This window comes from Amblyraja radiata, chromosome 4, assembly GCF_010909765.2.
Source record: "Amblyraja radiata isolate CabotCenter1 chromosome 4, sAmbRad1.1.pri, whole genome shotgun sequence".
NCBI classification, from domain to species: domain Eukaryota; kingdom Metazoa; phylum Chordata; class Chondrichthyes; order Rajiformes; family Rajidae; genus Amblyraja; species Amblyraja radiata.
Genome location: NC_045959.1, coordinates 78,896,168 through 78,917,983, shown reverse-complemented (window position 1 = coordinate 78,917,983; position 21,816 = coordinate 78,896,168). Strand labels below are relative to the sequence as shown.

At 42.8% G+C, this 21,816-nt stretch overlaps 1 long non-coding RNA gene across 1 annotated transcript; it reads left to right on the top strand.

The window, feature by feature from the left end:
- Positions 1-3,316: 3,316 nt before the first annotated feature.
- LOC116972305 lies at positions 3,317-21,226 on the top strand. The gene is made up of 3 exons (XR_004411768.1): positions 3,317-3,503; positions 4,970-4,972; positions 21,217-21,226. It is a non-coding gene; the product is annotated as an uncharacterized LOC116972305 (long non-coding RNA).
- The last annotated feature ends 590 nt before the right edge of the window (positions 21,227-21,816 follow it).

Below are 21,816 nucleotides of genomic sequence, written 5' to 3'. Positions count from 1 at the left end.
GGGGAGAGGCCTTGTACAGGCTTTTAGCATTTACATTGGACTGAGTGGTCTCTTGCAAATATTGTCATCAAACAATTTGAAGTCAGCAACGCCATTAAGTAAAAAGTGACATTAATTGGGGAATGCCAATGGAATTGGTTGACTAACGGTTGCCATATGAGCTCTGTCAACCTTCCTTCCCCTCCCAGATCTGCAGGTCCCAACTTATTGTTACCGTCTCTCCTGTTGGTTGTTACTGGAGTGATTCTGCTACAGGAGTTAGTTTAGACATACAGCATGGAAACAGGCCCTTCAGCTCACAGAGGCCACGCCGATCATTGTTCACCCATTCACATTAGTGCCATGTTATCCCACTTTCAAATCCATTCCGGGAGCATTATGCAGAGACAAATTAACCTACAAACCTTCATGTCTTTGGTATGTGGGAGGAAACCGGATCACCTGGAGGAAATCCACACAGTCACGGGGAGAACGTGCAACTCCACACAAATAGCACTCGAGGTCAGGATTGAATCTGGGTCTCTGGCGCCATGAGGCAGCAGCTCTACCAATTGTGCCATTGGTGGTTGCTGGCTACGTTGCATGTTCTGTGGAGTTCATTACCGCAAGGAGTGATATTGGACCCCTGGCGACATCAGCATTGAATGTAATTTCCCCCATGGATATGACCTCCGATGGCATCAACCCATATTCCCTCTGATGTTCCAACCGTTCCAAATCCACGATGAATCTGATCACCTTTCCCCCAATCGTCCCCCTTTCCCCCCCAAGCGTGGCACAAGAGCACAGCGGTAGAGTTGCTGCCTTATTACAATGCCAGAGACTTGGGTCTGATCCCGACTAAGGTTGCTGTCTGTACAGAGTTTATAGGTTCTCCCTATGGCCATGTGGGGTTTCTCCTGGTGCTCCAGATTTCACATTCCAAAGACATACAGGTTTGTAGATTAATTGGCTTTGGTAAAATTGCAAATTGTCACTAATGTGTAGGATAGTGCTAGTGTACAGGGTGATTGTTGGTCAGTGTAGACTTGGTGGGCAGAAGGGCCTGTTTCCTCACTGTCTCTAAAGGCTAGTTAATTAGCCCTGTCCACATCCTGTGATTTTTGACCCTGATGGAGGACCCTGATCATACAAATTGTGCACTTTTTTTAGAAATAGATTCATCTTACCAAATAAATCATAGCATCAGACATCTAATGATAGGCCCTAAACAAAGATGATTATTTGCCCACCAAGCATCCCTTGAAATAAGATGGGCTATTCACATTAGCCTGGGCTCATATATTCAGTCCTTTTAGGAGGGAGCATTTGGCATGACAAGCAACTACCTCTATAAGGCATATTTGCAGCTAAGGATATCATATCTCAGTAGGAAGTTTAGAGTCTAGATCCCTTGGCTTCTAACTATCAGAGTATTTTGTACCTGGAGTAAGTGCTGCCATTTCTTGCCAGAAAAGGCTAGCTGTTGCTCCAGATGGCATCCTGGCCTGGGGAGTGCTGTCTGCCTATTGTGTTGGGCCAGTCAATGATTGCAGCATAAATGTCACAGTTGTGTGGCAAAATGCCAAAAGCCACATAAAATTCAATTGGGGATCTGTGTAATTCAAAATCAAAATCCTTTGCCACCATTTTAGCACTGTTTTTTGAGGGGAAATGAATTTCTAGTAAAATCCCTTTGGCACTGCTGTTCTCCAATCGTTAGATCATAAGACATTGGAGCAGAATTAGGTTATTCGGCCCATCTGATCATGGCCGATTTATTTTCCCCTCAATCCCATTCTTCTTCTTTCTTCCCAAAAGCTTCGATGCCCTCACTAAGCAAGAGCCTGTCGATCTCTGTTTAAAAAATACTCAATGATTTGGCCTCCACATATGGCTGTGGCAATGAATTGCACAGATTCACCACCCTCTGAGAAAGTTTAAAGATTTAAAAGTTGCGAATGGATTCAGCTGTAGAACCAGAAGCAATAAAGAAATGCCTTCATCTTTCCCCTATTACAATAGCAAAGCTAGCAGAAATGCTTTCACCTTTCTCCTGTTATACTAGCAAGGCTAACAAAGATGTTTTTGCCATCCTTCCATAACACTAGTGAGATAACAGCACAACTTCATGAATGATTTCCTTTATGATATAAACATCAAAAGAATGTTCAGACAACGGTTTTCCCCTCTGCTTTACTGATTGCAATGTACAAACAATAGATCCACAAGGTCAAAAAACCAAATGCTTGATCTGCAGAAAAATAGCTTCTGTAGCATAACCATATATGGGCTAACCTTTCCTCCCTCGGTAGAACCTGTCAATCTTAACAGTCAAGAGAATGTACAATGCTCTGTAAGATAAAGTATTGCTGAATCGCTGATTATTGGGGTATAAATATATCTGATTGAACATTGCCCCTTTGTGTGGGGATAGAGTGACTCTGTATAGTCTGTATCTCCATACTGTAAGAGTGACAGCAACACCCGCCTAGCAAAATAAAGATATTACAACTTGATTACTAATTTTATTGCATTTTTGTCTGTTTGAAGTGAAACAAACCTTAACATTGGCATAGTCGATCAGAATCTTGCTGGAAACTATTGGCCCTGTCTCACGGTGCGAGTCCACCCACGATTGATCCCGAGTGAAAGAAAAAATCAAACTCGTGGTTGTCTACGGGATTTCAAGTTTATGTTCACGGGTTTAAACGAGTTCCCACATGTGTCTAAGTTTGCCATTTACTTCTCATTTCTGCGATGTACCAAGTTCCTCTCCCGAGTTACCAAGTTCCTCTCAAAAGTTACTCTTGAGCCAACTTGTGGAAAAATCATCACATGATAAAAATGATGTAATGCAGTTTTTTTTTACACTATAAAAAGACCCAGCCTGAAGAACGATCTCAACCCGAAACATCACCTATTTCTTTTCTCCAGAGATGCTGCCTGACCAGCTGAGTTAGTCCATCATTTTGTGTCTATCTTTGGTTTAAACTAGTATCTGCAATTCCTTCCTTCAAACTTTTAGAGCAGTTTGTTTCAAGAAACAATCCTTCCAAAATTGCATTCAAAAGTCCATTTGAACTGCATTTGTTCAAGGTCTGGCATCAATCATTGAAAGGCATAGGCTGTTTTGTGTCGGGAGGAACTGCAGATGCTGGTTTACACCGAAGATAGACACAGAATGCTGGAGTAACTCAGCGGGACATGCAGCATTTCTGGAGAGAAGGAATGGGTGACGTTTCTGGTCGTGTCCCTTCTTCAGACTGAAAAAACGTTTTGACCCTTCTCTCCAGAGATGCTGCTGGCTTGGCTGGGTTATTTCAGCTTTTTGTGTCCAGTAAGATTGTTTTATTCCCTTAATTTATCTCTCATCAAAACGTTGGTAAACTTCTAACAAAAAGATTAGGTAAATTGAACATTAACGTTATTTTTTTCCCCGACTGCAAGGTCCGTAGACCAGAGGGATAGCAGTGTGTGTCTCTCTACTCACCCAGTATGTCCGTCAGAGCAGCCGTCCCACCGTCGTGACATAAAGCGTGTATAAATTACACTAATCTATGCACCATGGCTGTAGGGTACACCCTGGCTTGCTCAGAGTGCCTGTTTACTCCAGTAATGGTGACTTGTGACCTGTTGCAGTGAGAACATTAAGAACGCAGGCTGGGCAGGCAGCCAGCACGGAGCGGGCTGATCGATGGCTTATAATTTCAATGATATAATGAGAGAGAGCACGGGTTAAAGCTAACTTGTATGACTTGTAGTCTGGTTGCACTTTGAGGCAGTGGGCAGAAACTGATTCTGCAGCTGATGATGAAGTGGGAGATACACTATATTGACCCTCGAGAGGGAGCGAGCTCTGTGATTATAATTGATGCACAGATGGGAAAGATATCCTCTCTCTACATGGGACCTGAAGGCATTTCACAAACAAACTCCGAGGTTAATGCAGATACAAGGAACTGTTCTATCTTCTACGTTAACGGTCCCGATCCAAAACGTCATCCGTCTATCTATGTTCTCCGGAGATGCTGCTGCCTGACCTGCTGAGTTACTCCAACACTTTGTGTCTTTTTAAGTAAAGCAGTATCTACAGTTCCTAAACCACAAGGTGCTGGTGTAACTCAACGGGTCGGGCAGCAGTATTTCTGGAGAACGTGGGAAGGTGACGTTTTGGGTCAAACAGCCCTGAGTAGGCATTTCTGGAGAAGGGTCTCGACCCGAAATGTCACATACCCATGCTCTCCAGAGATGCTGCCTGACCCGCTGAGTTTCTCCAGCATTTTGGTGAGTTATGAGCCATGTTATCAGTAAAAGGTTGTTGTCTTTCAAGGCTCACCCACTTCGTAATGCAATCTTTGGTATAATATAGAACATAGTCTATAAATATTATTCATAGAAGCCGTGCAATAGTTCCATGCTGAAATAAAATTGAAAGCCAAGCTCACCAATTCCCTCTCAATAAACGTTATTCCCTTTATCCTGTATCCGTACACTCTGGACGGTTCGATTGTGATCATATATAGTATTCCCATTGACTGGATAGCACGCAACAAAAAGCTTTTCACTGTACACTAACTAAACTAAAATAAACAAAAAATAGATGCAAACTGCTGGAGTAATTCAGCAGGTCAGGCAGCATCTCTGGAGAAAAGCAATAGGTGTTGTTTCGGGTCGAGACACCTTCATCAGACCCAACACCATCACCTGTTCCTTTTGCCCAGAGATGCTGCCTGACCTGCTGAGTTACTCCAACATTTTGAATTGAATCCTTTATTTGTCATTCAGACCTTTCGGTCTGAACGAAATGCTGTTGCCTGCAGCCATACATGTAATAATAACAAAACACAATAAACACAAATTAACATCCACCACAGTGAGTTCACCAAACACCTCCTCACTGTGATGGAGGCAAAAGTCTTAGAGTTACTGTCTCTTCCCTCCTCTTCTCCCTCTGCGCCGAGGCGATACCCCACCGGGCGATGGTAAGTCAGTCCCGCGGCTCAACCGAGCTCCGCGAACGGGCCGGTTCAAGCTCCGCAGCCCGGGGGGTAGTCAAAGCTGCCCGCACTGTTGCAACGGGTGCTCCGGAAAACAGGCACCAGCCTGTGACCTGCGAGCTCCTGACATTGTCCTCCATTGGCCCGCGGCCGAGCCCCGGATCCAGGTCGCCGCCGCCTCAGCCGCCGTAGCACCGTCTCCGCTCCGCACCGGGCCGCCCACAAGGCAGCGTCTCAGCCCCGCACCGGGCTGCCCCCACGGAAGCACCTTCCAGCCGGGAGCCGGTCCGCCCGCACGGCAGCGTCTCAGCCCCACACCAGGCTGCTCACACGGGAGCGCCTTCCAGCCAGTAGCCGTGCCGGCCGCACGGCAGCGTCTCAGCCCCGCACCGTCCGCCCTCACCGGAGCGCCGAGTCGTGCCGCTACCCGGACGTCGCCACAGCTCGAAGACGGCCAGCCTCGCGTTGGTGAGTCCTGGCTGGCTCTACCTCCGGACCCTCGAGGTCGGTCGCAGGTTGGAGGCCGCCAGCTCCGCCATTAGGCCTCAGCGCAGACGGGGGAAGAGAAGGGGAATACGACAAAAAGTCGCATTCCCCCGAAGGGAGAGACAGAACGCTCTGTTTCACCCTCCCCCCACACACATAACACCACCTAATAACCAAAAAATGTACTAAACTAGACAAAAAAAAACAACATAAAAAGTAAAAACAGACAGACTGCAGGCGAGCCGCAGCTGTATCACAGTGCCGCCACTTGTATCTTCAGTGTAAACAGGTATCTGTAGTTCATTTTGACACTCCTTAAACTAAACATAGTTGCTCACATTTCTTTCTATGAACCTGAATTTTTGAAAAGAGTATCTGAAGCGTTTAGCTCAGGGCAGAAGGTTGCATCTGCAAAGAAACTTGCTCTCATACATCATAGACTGGTAGCAGAATCCCCCCCCCCCCCTCTTTTTTAGTCAGTATTTCCTGACTGCTACCTTTGCAAATTCTAGCCAGTTCACAGGCAAGGAAACAAAGCAAAACAGAGACACATGAGAGTGTGAATACTGTCACAGACTCTGCCCATTACAAAAGAAAAGTACGTTTTTCTCTTGAGGTTTAGTTTAGTTTAGTTTAGTACAGAGATGCAGGGTGGAAGCAGATGTTTCGGCCCAGCAAGTCCGTGCCGTCCAGCGATTCCCGCACACTAATACTATCCTACACATGCTAGAGACAATTTACAATTACACTAAGCCAATTAACCTACAAACCTGTACATCTTTGGAGTGTGGGAGGAAACTGGAGCTCCCGGGGAAAATGTACAAACCACAGTCACAGGGAGAACGTACAAACCTCGTACAGACAGCACCAGTAGTCAAAATTGAACCCGGGTCTCTGGTGCTGTAGGCAGCAACTCCACCGCTGGCCACAGTGCCAGATTTCACATCATCAGCTGCCTGTGATGTATATTTTATTGTCACGTAAACCGAGGTACAGTGAGAAGTTTTTGTTTGTTCTGTGCTTTACCAGTCAGCAGAAAGACTATACATGATTAGAATCAGGCGGTCCACAGTGCACAGATGTTTAGTTTAGTTTATTGTCACGGAATAAAGGGATATGTGGAGAAGGCACATGTTACTGATTGTGGATGATCAGCCATGATCACAATGAATGGCGGTGCTGGCTCGAAGGGCCAAATGGCCTCCTGCACCTATTTTCTATGTTTCTACGTTTCTATGTAAATTAACTCTCACAATGCGGCTTTCCCCACAGTGCATGGTTCATTCTTTTTGCCACTGTTTCTCAGATCCCCGGTGAGAGCTTTTTGCTCCTTCACTGAAAATTTTCCATTAAGATCTGACTAATCTTCAACATTTCACTTCTGGCACTCAGGCCAAACCCATGAGTTACTCACGAGTCACCACGGTAAACTCACGGGCTACTACGGTATTACAACGAGTTTAAAAGTTTCAAATTTTTCCTTCAAGAGTAAATTAGACTCGTGGAAATCTTTCAACATGTTGAAAATTTTCACGAGTTAACAAGTTTCCCGAATACCTGCCGTTAGCGTTACGAGTCGCTAAGTTACATCCACGGGTTCCGACGTTCCCGCTACGTTAATTTTACGTGATTACCACGAGTTTGATTTGTTTTTAACTCGGGATCACTCGTGGGTGGACTCGCACCGTGAAACAGTAGCCTCTTACTCTGAAGACTGAGTAAGAGGCTACAGTTTGGCCGGGATCTCGAAGGGAGTAGAAAGTGCACTATCGGACCCCTTGAGTCGGAACTCCTGAGAGTGCCCGGGAACACTGTGGTCCTTTGTCCGAAGTGATCTGGTTCCCTGCCAAGATCTTTCAGAACAGACAACGCAAGGTAAGACAATTTTTGGGATTGTCGACTCAGACTAAACAGGCTGTCTGAAGTATTAAGCCGATATTGAGCCAAGTAATGGGAGAGGCTCTGGATAAGAGTAATGTGGGAGCTTTGGTACATGTGGGAGTTTTGGTACAGCATATGTGTTATTTGGATCCATATGTGTTATTTGGATCCAGGAAAACGTAAAGATTACATAATGAATTGATTTTAAAAAGAGAATATGGTTGGCCAACATAATATTAAACAATTGGTATGTAAAAATGGAATCCTAAGCAAAATATCCTCGTGGACCCCTTGTCTGGCATGGCAACCCTGTTTACAGAGAGAGGGGGGATGAGGAACAAATTCAGGGAGAAAAACAAAATTGGAAATAGTGTAGACCATCTCCCCCATGCCTGGCCACCAGTCACTAACAGCAGGAGCTACGACACTAAGATCCCATGAAGAGGAAGGGGCTCCGGTACTCCTACAGGGAAGGGCAATCCCAGAAGAAAGAAGAACTGATAAGGAAGATGAGGAAGAAGAAGGGAGAGGGCTTAAGGCAGAAGAGGAAGAGCAGTAATGAATCCAGCAGTGAGAGAGTTAAACAACACAGAGCACCAGAGAAAGAGAAACAGCAGATAAATCAAAGACTGAAAGGGAAAAAGCAGGATGTCGAGCTGGTGGCTTTCGAGACACTGTATCTTAACTACCCCACAAGAATCGAGGCTGCTCACTTTTGCCCCAAGAACATGAACATTTTGCAGCCAACAGTCTGCACAGTTTAAAACTCTCATACAGTTTAAAAAGTGTGAGGTGCGGCAAGACCCTGAATGACAGGGAATCAGACCAATCCCATTTCTGGGCTTGGTTAATTTCTGCTGGCAGTGGATATATTAAACTACTCATTGCTGGTGTCTCTGCCAAGGCACTGCAGCAATTCTCTCTCTAACTCTCTCACTCTAACAAGAAGACTTTCGCAACTTAAAAACAGCGCTTGCTACTGCACCAGCTACTGCACGCCTTAGCCCTCCCAGTCCAACTAGCCATTATTAAGTGCAATGCCCAAGTGGCCACAACAAAGTCTCCTGGGGGGAATGCCCTAGCTGACATTACTGCCCACACAGTAGATTATGAATTCTGCACATTGGTCCCCACAGAACCAAATATTCTGGTAGACAGAACGGCTCTGTCAGACAAGGGAATGTAAAGTTAATTAATGTAAAGTTCTGCCATGTAAAAGGATCTTTGGAAATGAGGTAGTGGGGAGAGAATTAAATTACCATTCTAATGCCCCTGTCCCACTTAGGAAACCTGAATGGAAACCTCTGGAGACTTTACGCCCCACCCAAAGTTTCCGTGCAGTTCCCGGAAGGTTTTGTCAGTCTCCCTACCTGCTTTCACTACCTGCAACCTCCGGCAACCACCTGCAACCTCCGGGAACCGCGCGGAAACCTTGGGTGGGGCGCAAAGTCTCCAGAGGTTTCCGTTCAGGTTTCCTAAGTGGGACAGCGGCATTAGAATGGTAATTTAATTCTCTCCCCTCTACTCAGCCCACACTCTACTACAACCCTTTCCCAAACTAACTACTGGATGCCTGCTGAAATAATGCTTCTAGTTCATGGTATCGTGTAACATTTGAACTTATGGATGTTAATCTCTTAAAGAAGCTGAAAACGAATCTGCAGGTCCCACAGTCATGGATAAATAGCATGAAGCAATTCAATGGCGAGCTTTCAAAGCCACAGTAGGGAATACTTCTTCAGGGGGGCTTGCCAAATCTTCATCTGTTTTCCAAGCAATTCAATAGGAGAATTTGTATAAGTTAACGCTAACAGCCTGAAACGTATGAATTCTAAATATTACTCTTTATTTTTTATAAGCTCTGCATAAAGATAGTTGACAGCTCCACTCATTTTACCCCTACCATTTTGTCATAAAGTATACTATTTACATTTTTAATCTCACAACATGAATTTGACAAAAGTCTTCGACCAGGTTATTCCCCCTCTTCCCCCACCTCCCTTTCCCCCACCTCCCTTTCCCCCACCCTCCCTTTTCCCCACCCCCTTTCCCCACACCCCCCCTCCCCCACACCCTACCCCACAACCACCTCCCCTCCCCCTCCCCCACCCCCCCCTACCCCACACACACCCCCTCCCTCACACCCATCCTCCCCAACACCCCGATCACTCACCCTCCCCCACACCCCAACCATCCCCCACACCCCACCCTCCCCCACATCCCCTCCCCTAAGTGGTGGAATATTGCTTTGGGGAACAGGTTGCGTTGGGGGAACAGGTGAGTGGTGGAATATTGCATTGCAGAATGGGTTGCATTGGGGGAACAGGGCCTCCCATGTGACTGGGATCCAATGGGTCCCACTTAGTCTAGCAACTGATAAAGAGGAAGGAATGAGAAAGTTTAAAGATTTAAAAGTTCCAAAATGGATTCAGCTGTAGAATTAGAAGAATTGAAGAAATGCCTTCACCTTTCTCCTATTACACTAGCAAGGCTAACAAAGATGTTTTCGCCATCCTTCCATAACACTAACGAGATAACAGCACAACTTCATGATTTTTTTCCTTTATGATATACACATCAGAAGACTGTTCAGACAACGGCTCTTTCCCTCTGCTCTACTGATTGCAATGTACGAACAAAAGATCAACAAGGTCAAAAAACCAAATGCTTGATCTGCAGAAAAATAGCTTCTGTCGCATAACCATATATAGGCTGACCTTTCCTCTCTCGGATGAACCTGTCAATCTTTTTTTTTTTTTAATATTTTATTTTATTAGAAGTAAGTACAGTCATATGGCACCAAAGTGCCTAATATATATTTTCATAATACATTTTATGTACAACTTCTTTTTTTTTTTTTATTACACTGAAAAAAGATTAGAATAAGAAAAAGAAGTTAGATAATAAAGGATAGAAAGATGTGAAATATATAGTGTTTGAAAAAAGAAAACGAGTAAATGAAGAAAGTTGAGAGATAGAATAGAGAAAAGAAAAGAAAAGAAAAAAGAAAAGGAGATCATTATTTAGAGTCTTGATCAACCCTCGTCCAATCCTGAAACAGTTATTTTTTACAATAGTGTTGCACCATATGATTCCAAAAAAACGACGAATGGAGACCAACTCGTTATGAATTGGTCTGATTTATCCATTAGGAGGAATCGCATTTCCTCAAGATGAGCGGTGTCCAACATACTTGCAATCCACATTTTAAGCGTTGGTATTGATGTACCCTTCCAAAATTTAAGAATTAATTTTTTTGCTATTATTAAACCATAGTTAAGGAATAGATTTTGAGATGTATTCAATTTATTCCCATCTTCCATTACGCCAAATATAATCATTTCAGTATTAGGTTCCATTCTTGTCTTGAATAATTTTGTAAATATTTCAAAAATATAATTCCAAAATCTATAAAGTTTTATGCAGGAAACTAAGGAGTGTGTTATAGTTGCCTTTTGGGCTAGACATTTATCACAAGTGGCGGATATATTTGGATAAAATTTGTTCAATCTTGTTTTTGAATAATATAATCTATGTACAATTTTAAATTGAATTAGATTATGTCTTACATTAATTGAACATTTGTGAATATATATCAGGTATTTTTCCCATTTAACCTTCGTAATTTTTATCATTAGTTCCCGTTCCCACTCTTCTCTAAGTACCTCTGTCGATGGTAGGTCTATATTTAGAATACTATTATATAAATATGATATTAATTTTTGTGAGTCAGCTTCAATATTCATTGCTTCTTCCAATAAGTCAGGAGTTACTTTTTGATATCCTTGTATATATTTTTTCACGAAATCGCAAATCTGAAGATATTTAAAATATTGGTTGTTTTTCAATTTAAATTTTAATTGTAGTTGTTGGAATGATAGTAAGTTTCCCATTTCATACATATCCCCGATCCTTCTAATTCCGAGACTTTCCCATTGGTTATATGTCTTATCAATAAGAGATGGTTTAAATAAAGGGTTATTCGCTATTGGCATTAACAGTGATAGATTTCTTAATTTTAAAGATAATTTTATTTGTTTCCAAATTCTTATTGTACCATATATAATTGGGTTCTTCTTATATATTGTGTTATTCAGTTTTTTGGGGGAGAAGAGGATCGTTCCTATATTACAAGGATGGCAATCCTCCTTCTCCATTTTTATCCATTCTGTCTGTTGGGTAGAACTATCCAACCAATAAATCATATTCTTAATATGCACTGCCCAGTAATAATACATAAAATTCGGAAGTGAAAGTCCCCCGACCTCTTTTGGTTTACATAAGTGTTTTTTTGTGATTCTATGTGATCTATAGTCCCAAATATAATTAGTAATATTAGAGTCTAATTTTTTTTTTTAATATTTTGGTATATATACCGGTATAGATTGAAATAGGTATAGTAATTGTGGTAGGAAGATCATTTTTATTGCATTTATTCTACCTAATAATGATAAGGGAAGTGTTTTCCAAAATTTAATCAACGTATTAAGTTTATTTAATAAAGGCATGAAATTAGCGTTGAATATACCTGTCAATCTTAACAAGCAAGAGGCTGTACAATGCTCTGTGAGATAAAATATTGCTGAATCACTGATTATTGGGGTATAAATATATCTGATTGAACATTACCCCTTTGTGTGGGGATAGAGTGACTATGTATCTACATACTGTAAGAGTGACCGCCAAACCCACCTGGCAAAATAAAGATATTACTACTTGATTACTAATTTTATTGCGTTTTTGTCTGTTTGAAGTGAAACGAACCTTAACACTCTGGCTAAAGAAATTCCCCATCATCTCGATTCTAACATTACGGCCTTTTATTCTGAAGGTGTACCCTCTGGTCCTAGACTCTCCCACTGCTGCAAACATCCTCTCCACATCCACTCTATCTGGGCCTTTCATTATTCAGTGGGTTTCAATAAGATCTCTCCTCAATCAAACTAAAAAAACGTTTCAACATATTTCAACTCTGTGATTTCCAGAATAGTCTTTTTCCAGGATCCTGCAGAATAAAATCAATTCCATTATGGTTTTTCACCTTACAGGAGCTGACCAACTCTTTTTATTTCACAAACCTCTGGTACTCTCAGTTCACAAAAATAAACATTAATATGTTGAAACTAAAATCCAGCTTTCTTCATCATGCTAAAATGTGGTCACCGTCTGGCTTAAATTCTAAAAGTAGTGGTCATTAGGGAATTATTTTAAAGTAATTTTTAGCTACGTATCAGTGGACCCAAAAAAAATCACAGTCTCTGTAAAGTCCTGCCATTAGCTTGTCAGAGCTATGTAAATGGAGTAGATTTGTCAATAAATTACTGCATGGAAGAAGGTTGAAAATGTGGAATTTAAAGCTCAGACAATATAATTACTACCCTTGAAACACAGTCTCAACATCAAAAGATAAAAAGAAAGGTTCATTTGAAACCATTGCTGATTTCGTTGGCAGGCATACATTAATTACTATTAGAAATCTGGAGCTTGAATGACAAGGGCTAAACTGATATAAAAGGGGAATGAGGGATTTCCGAGAGTAATAGGTTTTATCATCATAATTAAAGTTGAGAACAAGAATATAAAAAGCTTAATTCTGAATGACAACAATCCAAATATATTAAATGGGGCTAAAAATGATACATTGCACCAATAACTATAGAAAAAGAAAATTGATTTCTTGTTGAAGAACAAAGCCTTACACCTCTATCATTATTGTTGTCCAAAAATGACAATTAAATAAGCCATGTTAAATAGCTTTGTGGTTCAGCTTCAGTGGCTCAGTAGTGAAAAAGGAGCTGTATGAGACATTGATGCAAATGACAAAACCATTAACATTCATTGAGCATCAGTAAATGTCATAACAAACTGGATCTTGTACCTGAATATTTGAAGACTGTGTTATGAAGTAAAGTGACATGGGACCTCTGGACTCAAGGAAACTATGACATTGACACCATTCACTGAAATAATTTGTATATTGAGAATACGGAAATTTGTAAACCCAGCCTGCAATGCATCAGATAAAGCCAGTGTGGAATTTAGCACATGTTTTAAACTAAACATAACACTTTCATTTATACAGTGTGATTTATGGCCTTCCAAATCACATTACAAGCAATTGCATACTTTTCAAGTTTAGACATTATCATAATGCAGGAAAGAACTGATAATTAATGGATGGCAAGATTCACACACCAAGAAGATAAAAACCAGAAAGTGGTGGAGGAATTGAATGGGTCAGGCAGTGTCTTCTCCAATTGTTCAGACTGAAGTTTGATTCCCCAGCCATGATCAGCCTTGACCGAATGGCGGAGTGGACTATTTATATGGACTATGACAGACTATGAAGTCTGTGGAATTCTCTGCCTCAGAGGGCGGTGCAGGCCGGTTCTCTGGATACTTTCAAGAGAGAGCCTGATAGTGCTCTTAAAGAGAGCGGAGTCAGGGAATATGGGAGAAGGCAGGAACGTGGTACTGATTGTGGATGATCAGCCATGATCACATTGAATGGCGGTGCAAGCTCGAAGGGCCAAAATGGCCTACTCCTGCACCTATTGTCTATTGTCTATTGACTTGATGGGCCGAATCGCTTAATTTTGCTCAATCTAATGTCATGTGGTCTTATGGACCCAAAACATCATCTGTAATGCCAATTTCTTAACTTTCCAATGTCCAACTTTTAATTGCCATTACCACACTGGCAGGGAGGAGTGGATTTACACAGTTGATAATAAAAACAAATCTACCAGTTGTTATTTCCAGTTTAATTGATTCTTAGATTAAAAGAAGTGAACATACCAGATGCTCTTTATTCTTATACAAATTGTAGCTTTCCATTCTTGCTATCTGAACTGGTAAAAACGGTGTCTTCTCTCCAGTGCTAGCTCCCGTCTGATCTGACCACTCCCTGTCGTTTCGCTTAGTTCAATGTAAGTCACGCCCATCTATGTATCAAAATCCCACCCTCATGCGTACAAAATAGTACAGCTAGAAATATCCAGACAAAATACAAAAATATATTAACAATAACTAACTTATGCATGAATGGCTCCTACATCGTCTGTCCATTCCCTTCAAAGATGCTGCCTTACCTGCTGAATTCCTTCAGCACTTTAGGTTTTGCTCCAGATTCCAGCATCAGCAGCTCCTTCTGTTCCCAAGTTAAAACCATTCTGATTTAGTGATGTTAGGTGATACATTGTTCTTCTGCAAGTCATAAGGTCATAAGTGCTAGGAGCAGAATTAGGCCATTTGGCCCATCAAGTCTACTACGCCATTCAATCATTGCTGATCTATCTCTCTCTTCTAGCCCCATTCTCCCCATAATCTCTGATCCCCATACTAATCAAGAATCTATCTATTTCTGCCTTAAAAGTATCCATTGACTTGGCCTTTAATTCAAAGTCTGTGACCTCTAGTCCTAGACTCTCTCACTAGTGTCATGGTTTTCAAAAAAATCTATCCAACCTCTAATCCAAGAGCTCTTAGTCCACAGACTCAGTCGGATGCTGCTGTATCAACCAGGATTTTATGTTCAAGCCTCTGGAGTAGAGTTTAAATCCATAAAATACTGACAGGTGTATGCACTAAACCAAGGTTAACCCCACCATGGTATCACAAACGATATGCATCAATCTGCAATTTTGTTACATTGTATATATTTCTCACATGCTGTACATGCTTTATTGATGCCCTACATATAGTTCCTATGGTGGATTGTTGTCCTTCAAGCGGCTTGTGCTGTTTAAAGGCTGGACTGCCTAATTTGATACATACAATTATTTTTTTTAATTTAGCAATCTTTTTGTAATATAAAAAAATCTAAAATCTTGAAAATCTAGTTTTTAACTATGTTTTTTACAAAGAACCTTAGCTGCCAATGGCTACTGGAGAACATCCATTTTGAAAGTTATTTTCTCTGACCGAATGAAGTTATGACAATTAAACTGAAGGTCTCGACCAGAAATGTCACCGATGAACATTCTCCAGAAATGCTCCCTGTCTTGCTGAGTTACTCCGGCACTTTGTGCCCTTTTGTGCAGTTCTTTGTTTCTCCAAATGCAGCATAAAGTTAAGCAAAGGAAACTTGCTTTCTCATTTGTAATTTCTGCCACTTCAACAATTTAAACCTCAGACACATCTTCCAATCCTTTCCTCTTCCACAATCACAGTGGCATGGTGACGCAGCAGTGGAGTTGCTGCCTTACAGCGCCAGAGACCCGGGTTCGATCCTGACTACTGGTGCTGTCTGTACGGGGTTTGTACATTCTCCCTGTGATCGCGTGGATTTTCTCTGGGTGCTCCAGTCTCCTCCCACGCTCCAAAGACGCACTGGTTTGTAGGTTTATTGGCTTTGGTATCTATTGCAAATTGTCCCTAGTGTGTAGGAGAGTGTTGGGGATCATTGGTCGGCATGGATTCGGTGGGCTGAAGGGGCTGTTTACGCACTGTATCTCATAAACTAAAAAAAAAGGACAGTTCACTTTGTAAATCTATAATCTGCTCTTCTCCTTACAACCCTCCCCATCGGTATTTTCCCATGCAACCTCAAGAGACGCAACCTGTCCTTTCACCGCAACACCCAGAAACACCCAGTCTTTCCAAATGAAGCAGTGAACCACATGCACTTCTTCCAATCTCCTGTACTTTCTGTTGCCTGCCACTTTAATTCTCCATCCAGCACAGCCCTCTCTGTCTGTGACCTCCTGCACTACTATCACAAACTTGAGGAACATCACATCATCTCCTGTCTGTGGCCATCTGGGCTCGGTATCAAATGCTCCAAATCTAGATAACTCTCCCTCTCCGTCTGTGTCAGAAACTGGCCAATTCCGCTGTAGGTCATCCATCTGTGATATTGGCTCGGCCTTTCTATTTCAATTAGTGTAGCCAGGCCTATTACGTATCTCTCACAGCCCTGCTATTAGCAACACATAACACAAACAAAGCAGCCTCCAATTGCTCCATTTAACCCATTTGGTCTGGTCTCACCCAGCTCAGATTTTCCCTTTATTTTATCCCGCCCTCAACACCAGCTTCTCTGCAACTTAAAATCATCTCTCTTTCGCAGCTCGCTGTCCTGAAAGGTTAAGTCTGATTTTCTTTCCAAAGGTGCTCCATCACTTACTGTTTCCTGTATTTTCTGTTTTTATTCCTTTCTAGTTCACTTAATTTAGTCTGTTGCCGCTTGAGGTTTTAACTTCAAACTGACACAACTCCGATAAACCTGCAAGTCACTGCGAATCCCCTTAAACAGTACAGGGACCATCCTATTGATAACCATTAGATGTTCTATATTTGTTTAGTATGATGTCTCAGCTAGATGTCAAACCCAGTCATCAAATTGTAAACTTTCAACTTTGCACAATTGCAGTATATGCAAGCAGCATCTGCACTGCTCAATGTCATGGATTACACTAAAGATTCCTCATCTGCAATTCACCCTAAAATCCAAAGCCATTTATAGTAACTGCTTGGCATACCAAATAACATGGTTTTAAGGAGCCTGATTTCTTCGTCACCCACCCTTGGTCCTTACACAAATTGACCATTGGCAATCAGCTTTGACAGGCAGTTTGACCATAAGGAAGGTCATCTGATTTTCACTCACACTTAGATGTCCAGGAGAGATTTCCTTTATCTTGGATTAAAAGTTATTTTCTCTCTCCTGTATCTGTACACTGTGGATGGCTTGATGTAATGATCTGTAGTCTTTTCGCTAAATGGAGAGTATTAAATAAAACTTTGAACCACATCACAAAGATCAGCCAAGGCAATCAAGACTTCACTTAAGAGTGTCAAATACGTGATCTCTGATGAGGGCGAAGTAACTTATATCACATTCATTACACAACAATAAATGAGCAGGATCAGAAGCTTTGCCACATGCTTCACACACAATACATTCCAAGCAACGCCATCCTTTGCTCAACATAACTTTTTTGATCTTGCTATTGATGAAGTACGGATGATTGCACTGCCCACACTGTGAACAGGCCAACAGTTGTCCTATTCCTCATCCTAAACTCCCACAAACCACAAACATATCCTGCAGGAGAATAAATTTGTCTTTGGTAGAGAAGAGGACCACTGTCTTGTGCATTGTTTTTTTTTCACTTACATTTTTTGTTGATTTTTAAGAGATATATACAAAACAGTGCAACACCATCACCATAAATAAAACAAAGTAAGAAAAACAGTAAAACATTTTTTTTAAAAGAAGTAAAAAAAAAATTAAAATTGGAATAAGACCGTGTGGTTCCCTTACCAAATTAAAAAAAGAAAATACATTACATTGATTATTGTGCATTGTACCATCTTTACTTGGAGATGTATCTACACCTATAGGCCCCAGAGACTCCAAGATTCCAAATACAGACTTCAAATGTGATCGCCCTCATCCCTGATGAATTGTAGGTGCGTATCTTTAGTGTAATATATGACATTGAACAGTGCAGGCACTGCATGCATAAACACCAAAGATTAATATGATCCTTATATACGGTATTTCCCTTTGATGTGTTGTTCACAGTTGCACGCACTGTATTTTATGCTCTAATCCTAGTACTGTTTACTTTAAAACTTTGCCCTTTGCTATTTGACTCCTCTTCTAGGGGAAGCACTTATTCCATCTAATTCATCAGAATTTTATATATGCGAGTTAAGTATCTTCACCTGACCAGACCCATTCCCCCACCTCTTCCACCCTCCCCCTGCCCCCAGTCTCCGTGGTTCTAAAGAAAGTAATTCTAACTTATCCACTCTCTCTTCATTTGCAGCATCTTTGTAACTCCTCTGACTCCACAGTGCAGTTTCATCTTTTCTGCAATGTAGTGACCAGTACTGTATGTGTCCTCATGCTTAGGCCTAGATAGTGTACAAAAACCTGCACGTCTATGGTATGTGGGAGGAAAATGGAGCACCAAGAGGAACCCCGCGTGGTCACAGGGAGAACATGCAAAATCTAGACAGCAGCCGAGGTCAGTTTCGAACCCGGGTCACTGGCGGTGTGAGGCAGCAGCTCTACCAGCTGTGTCACTCTGCTGCCCTTATTAGTAACTTTCAGGAATTTTAGATTAGAACCCAGCATTGAAGTCAAAAATGAGGATCAATATCACTCTATTTGAAGCACGGTAATTGGCGATGTGGATCTCCCAAGTAGGTGCAACCTGACAGCTTGAGTGAGATACAGAAGTAGCAGGTTGGAACTGCCAACTGGATGAGTTGTCAATTTCAATGGTTTTAACCCCACACTTACAATGAAAACTTGGTATTCAGCAGATTAAAATTCCATTCTTCATGTGTGGTTAGCACCTTAGTGATTAATAATAATCATGTACATAAATACCTGCAAATTCTAGTACTAGATAATAGATATACCATCAGTAGGGAGTTAACGACCATTTAGGTTGTGCCACATAGCATTCCTATTAGAAATTGTGTTCATGGAGTCAGTAAGCACAGGATGCAGGCAAAGACCAGTATTTTGGATGCTGGGAGTGTGAATGGTATTGGGGTGGAGCAATGAGGGTAATGAGGAGTAGCAGAATCAATGTAAGAGTATCAGAAAGCAACAGGTCTAATGAAAGAGTATCAAAGAGCAGCAAATTCAATGCTAGGGTAACAGAGCGAGAGAATCAGCTTCAATGCAAGGATGTTGGGCAGCGGCAGGCTTATTGCAACAGTATTAAGAATGCAACAGACACAATGCAAGGTTATTGGGGCATGACCCAATATAGGAAGATCAAGAAATCGCAGACTTAATGGGAGGATATTGGAGAGCAAGAGACTTAATGCGGGAGAGATAGGCTCAGGGGTCAGACGAAATGTGTGGGAAGGAACTGCAGATACTGGTTTACACCAAAGATAGACACAAAATGCCGGAGTAACTCAGCGGGGCAAGCAGCATCTCTGGATAGAAGGAATGGGTGATGTTTTGGCTCAGAAGGAAGGGCCTCAACTCTCATCCCGAAACATCACCCACTCCTTCTATCCAGAGATACTGCCTGTACCACTGAGTTCCTCCAGCGTTGTGTGTCTATCTACGACTCAAGGGTCAGCATGGAGGGAAGGTGGTCATATCTCAAGATTTGGAACTTGGATGATCACAAAGTCAAAGGATAGTTGAAATTTGGTAAGTGATAGGTGTCAAGAGGTACGGGCATGTCACCAAGAATGGAGGAAAGTGAAAGAAAAGGTCAAGAACTGCAGATGCTGGATATCCAAATTAAATTCTGAAAATGATGGAAATACTCAACAGTGGCAATCTGTGGCAAAAAAAAATAGTCTTTCAGATTGATGACCTTTCATTAGAAGGTAGATATTTTAATTGCAAGGCATTCTTACGAGTCAATGCCACAGCCTTATAACCTAATTGTTCCGAGTGTTCTCCATGACAAACATTGCCAGGAAAACATGGAGGAAATTTCCCGCAATGCTCCAAAAAGAACATTGCACTTGGAATGACATAGGAAATTAGAGTTGAATTTCCAGAGCGATATAACACAACCTGGGAGTTGTCATTATCATTTAGCATGCTGAGGAAAGCTGACTTTCAGCTACACATCACACATACATCAAAAGTAGAATTTTGCAATTATGTTTCAACCCTAGTTTACGTGCTTTCCTTCTTTACTATTTTTAACATAGGACCAGACTAAGTGGGACCTGTTGGGTCCCAGTCACACGGGAGGTCTGGTCCACCAATGCAACCCATTCCCCAATGCAATATTCCACCACTCACCCGTTCCCCCAGCGCAAACCGTTCCCCAACGCAATATTCCACCACTCACCCATAGCCCCTAACTGCGCAAGCGCGGCTCATTTTCCCTCATCCCCGAGCACTCCCTCCACCTCCTCTTCATGTGTGGGAGGGGAACAGTGGGGGAGAGGGGTGCGTGGGCGGGGGGGGGAGGGCGGTGTGGGGGAGAGGGGTGTGTGGGCGTGGGGGTGTAGGGGGAGAGGGGTGTGTGGTCAAGGGGGAGGGGGGGTATGAGCTCGGAGAAAAGATGGGGAAGAGCCATGGGGGAGAGGGGGCATCATGGGGGAGGGGGGGAGAAGCCAGCGAGGGGGAGCAGAGGGGTAGTGGCTGGAATTGGCGGTGCGATGGGGACTCACAGCAGGCGCTGGTCGCTGGTCATTCTCCTCCGCCGGGATCAGGGTCTCTGCTTTCCGTTTGGTGACATCGGCAACATCTCCGACTCCGGGCTGGTCTGGGTCTCCGACTCAGGGCTGGGCTGGGCTGGGTCTCCGACTCTGGACTGGGTCTCCCACGCTGGGCTGGGCTAGGTCAGGTCTTCAGATTCAGATTCAACTTTAATTGTCATTGTCAGTGTACAGTACAGAGACAACGAAATGGGTCTTCCACGCTGGGCTGGGCTGGGTCGGGTCTCCGACGTTGGGCTGCTTGGGGCGGGGCTGTTTGGGGCTGGGCTGGTTCGGGTCCCTCCGAAAATTGTGTCTGGTTGGGAAACCGCCGCCGGCCATCCTCAGCTCCAGTAAAGATGCGATGGTGCAGGAAGGGGCGGACCATCCTGGGGAGTGACAGGGAAAGAGGCTAATCTGATTGGCAGGAGAAGAGATCGATCTGCGCAAGCACGGTTTTTAAGATTTTTAAACCTCGCTAACTTTTACGACATTCATCCGATCGGAACGAAACTTGGTACGCTCGCAGCACAGGAGAGCGGTGAGTGAACTGGTGAAAATCGTAGTGCTATCGCGAACCGTTTTTGCGCAAATAGAAAGATCGCCTAACCGGAAGATAACAGGATCAGAGTTTTAGTTATGTATAGATATACCCTCTCCTATATCCTCATTGGCGATAGCAAGAAGATTTTTAATATCAGAATACAATTGAAAATGTTGAAGAAAGGACACAAAGTGCTGGAGTAATGCAGCGGGTCTGGCAGCATCTCTGGAGAACATGGATAGGTGACATTTCTGATTGGGACTCTTTGTGTTTGTGCAAATGTTGAAGACATAGTCACTGTCAATTGGACTTAACAATGTTAGCTTTGCATTCCCCATGAATGTTCAAACAAAGATTATTTACTTTTACAGGCCTATGGGATCGCCTGGTTGCCAACCATTTTAACTGCCCTTCCCATTCCCATTCTGACCTTTCTATTCTGGGCCTCCTCCATTGCCACACGCACATTGGAGGAACAGCATCTCATATTTTACTTGTGTAGCTTACAACCCAGCGGTATGAATATTGAATTCTCTCATTTTAAGTAACTTCATCTCGTACTCCCCTCTCCTCTGCCCACCCTCTTTGCCCCCTTCCTCCTGCCCGGTTGTTTTAGCAGTTCCACAGTTCTCCACATTGTTTCTCTTGAGATCACACCTTCTCTAGCCAACATAGACCTACTAGGTAACGCCCTGCCCAAGTCAATTTGTGACCGGCCCTGATTGGTCCTGGTCTTTACTTGCCTCCAGCTTCCCCCTCCCCCTTTCAGTCTGAAGAAGGGTC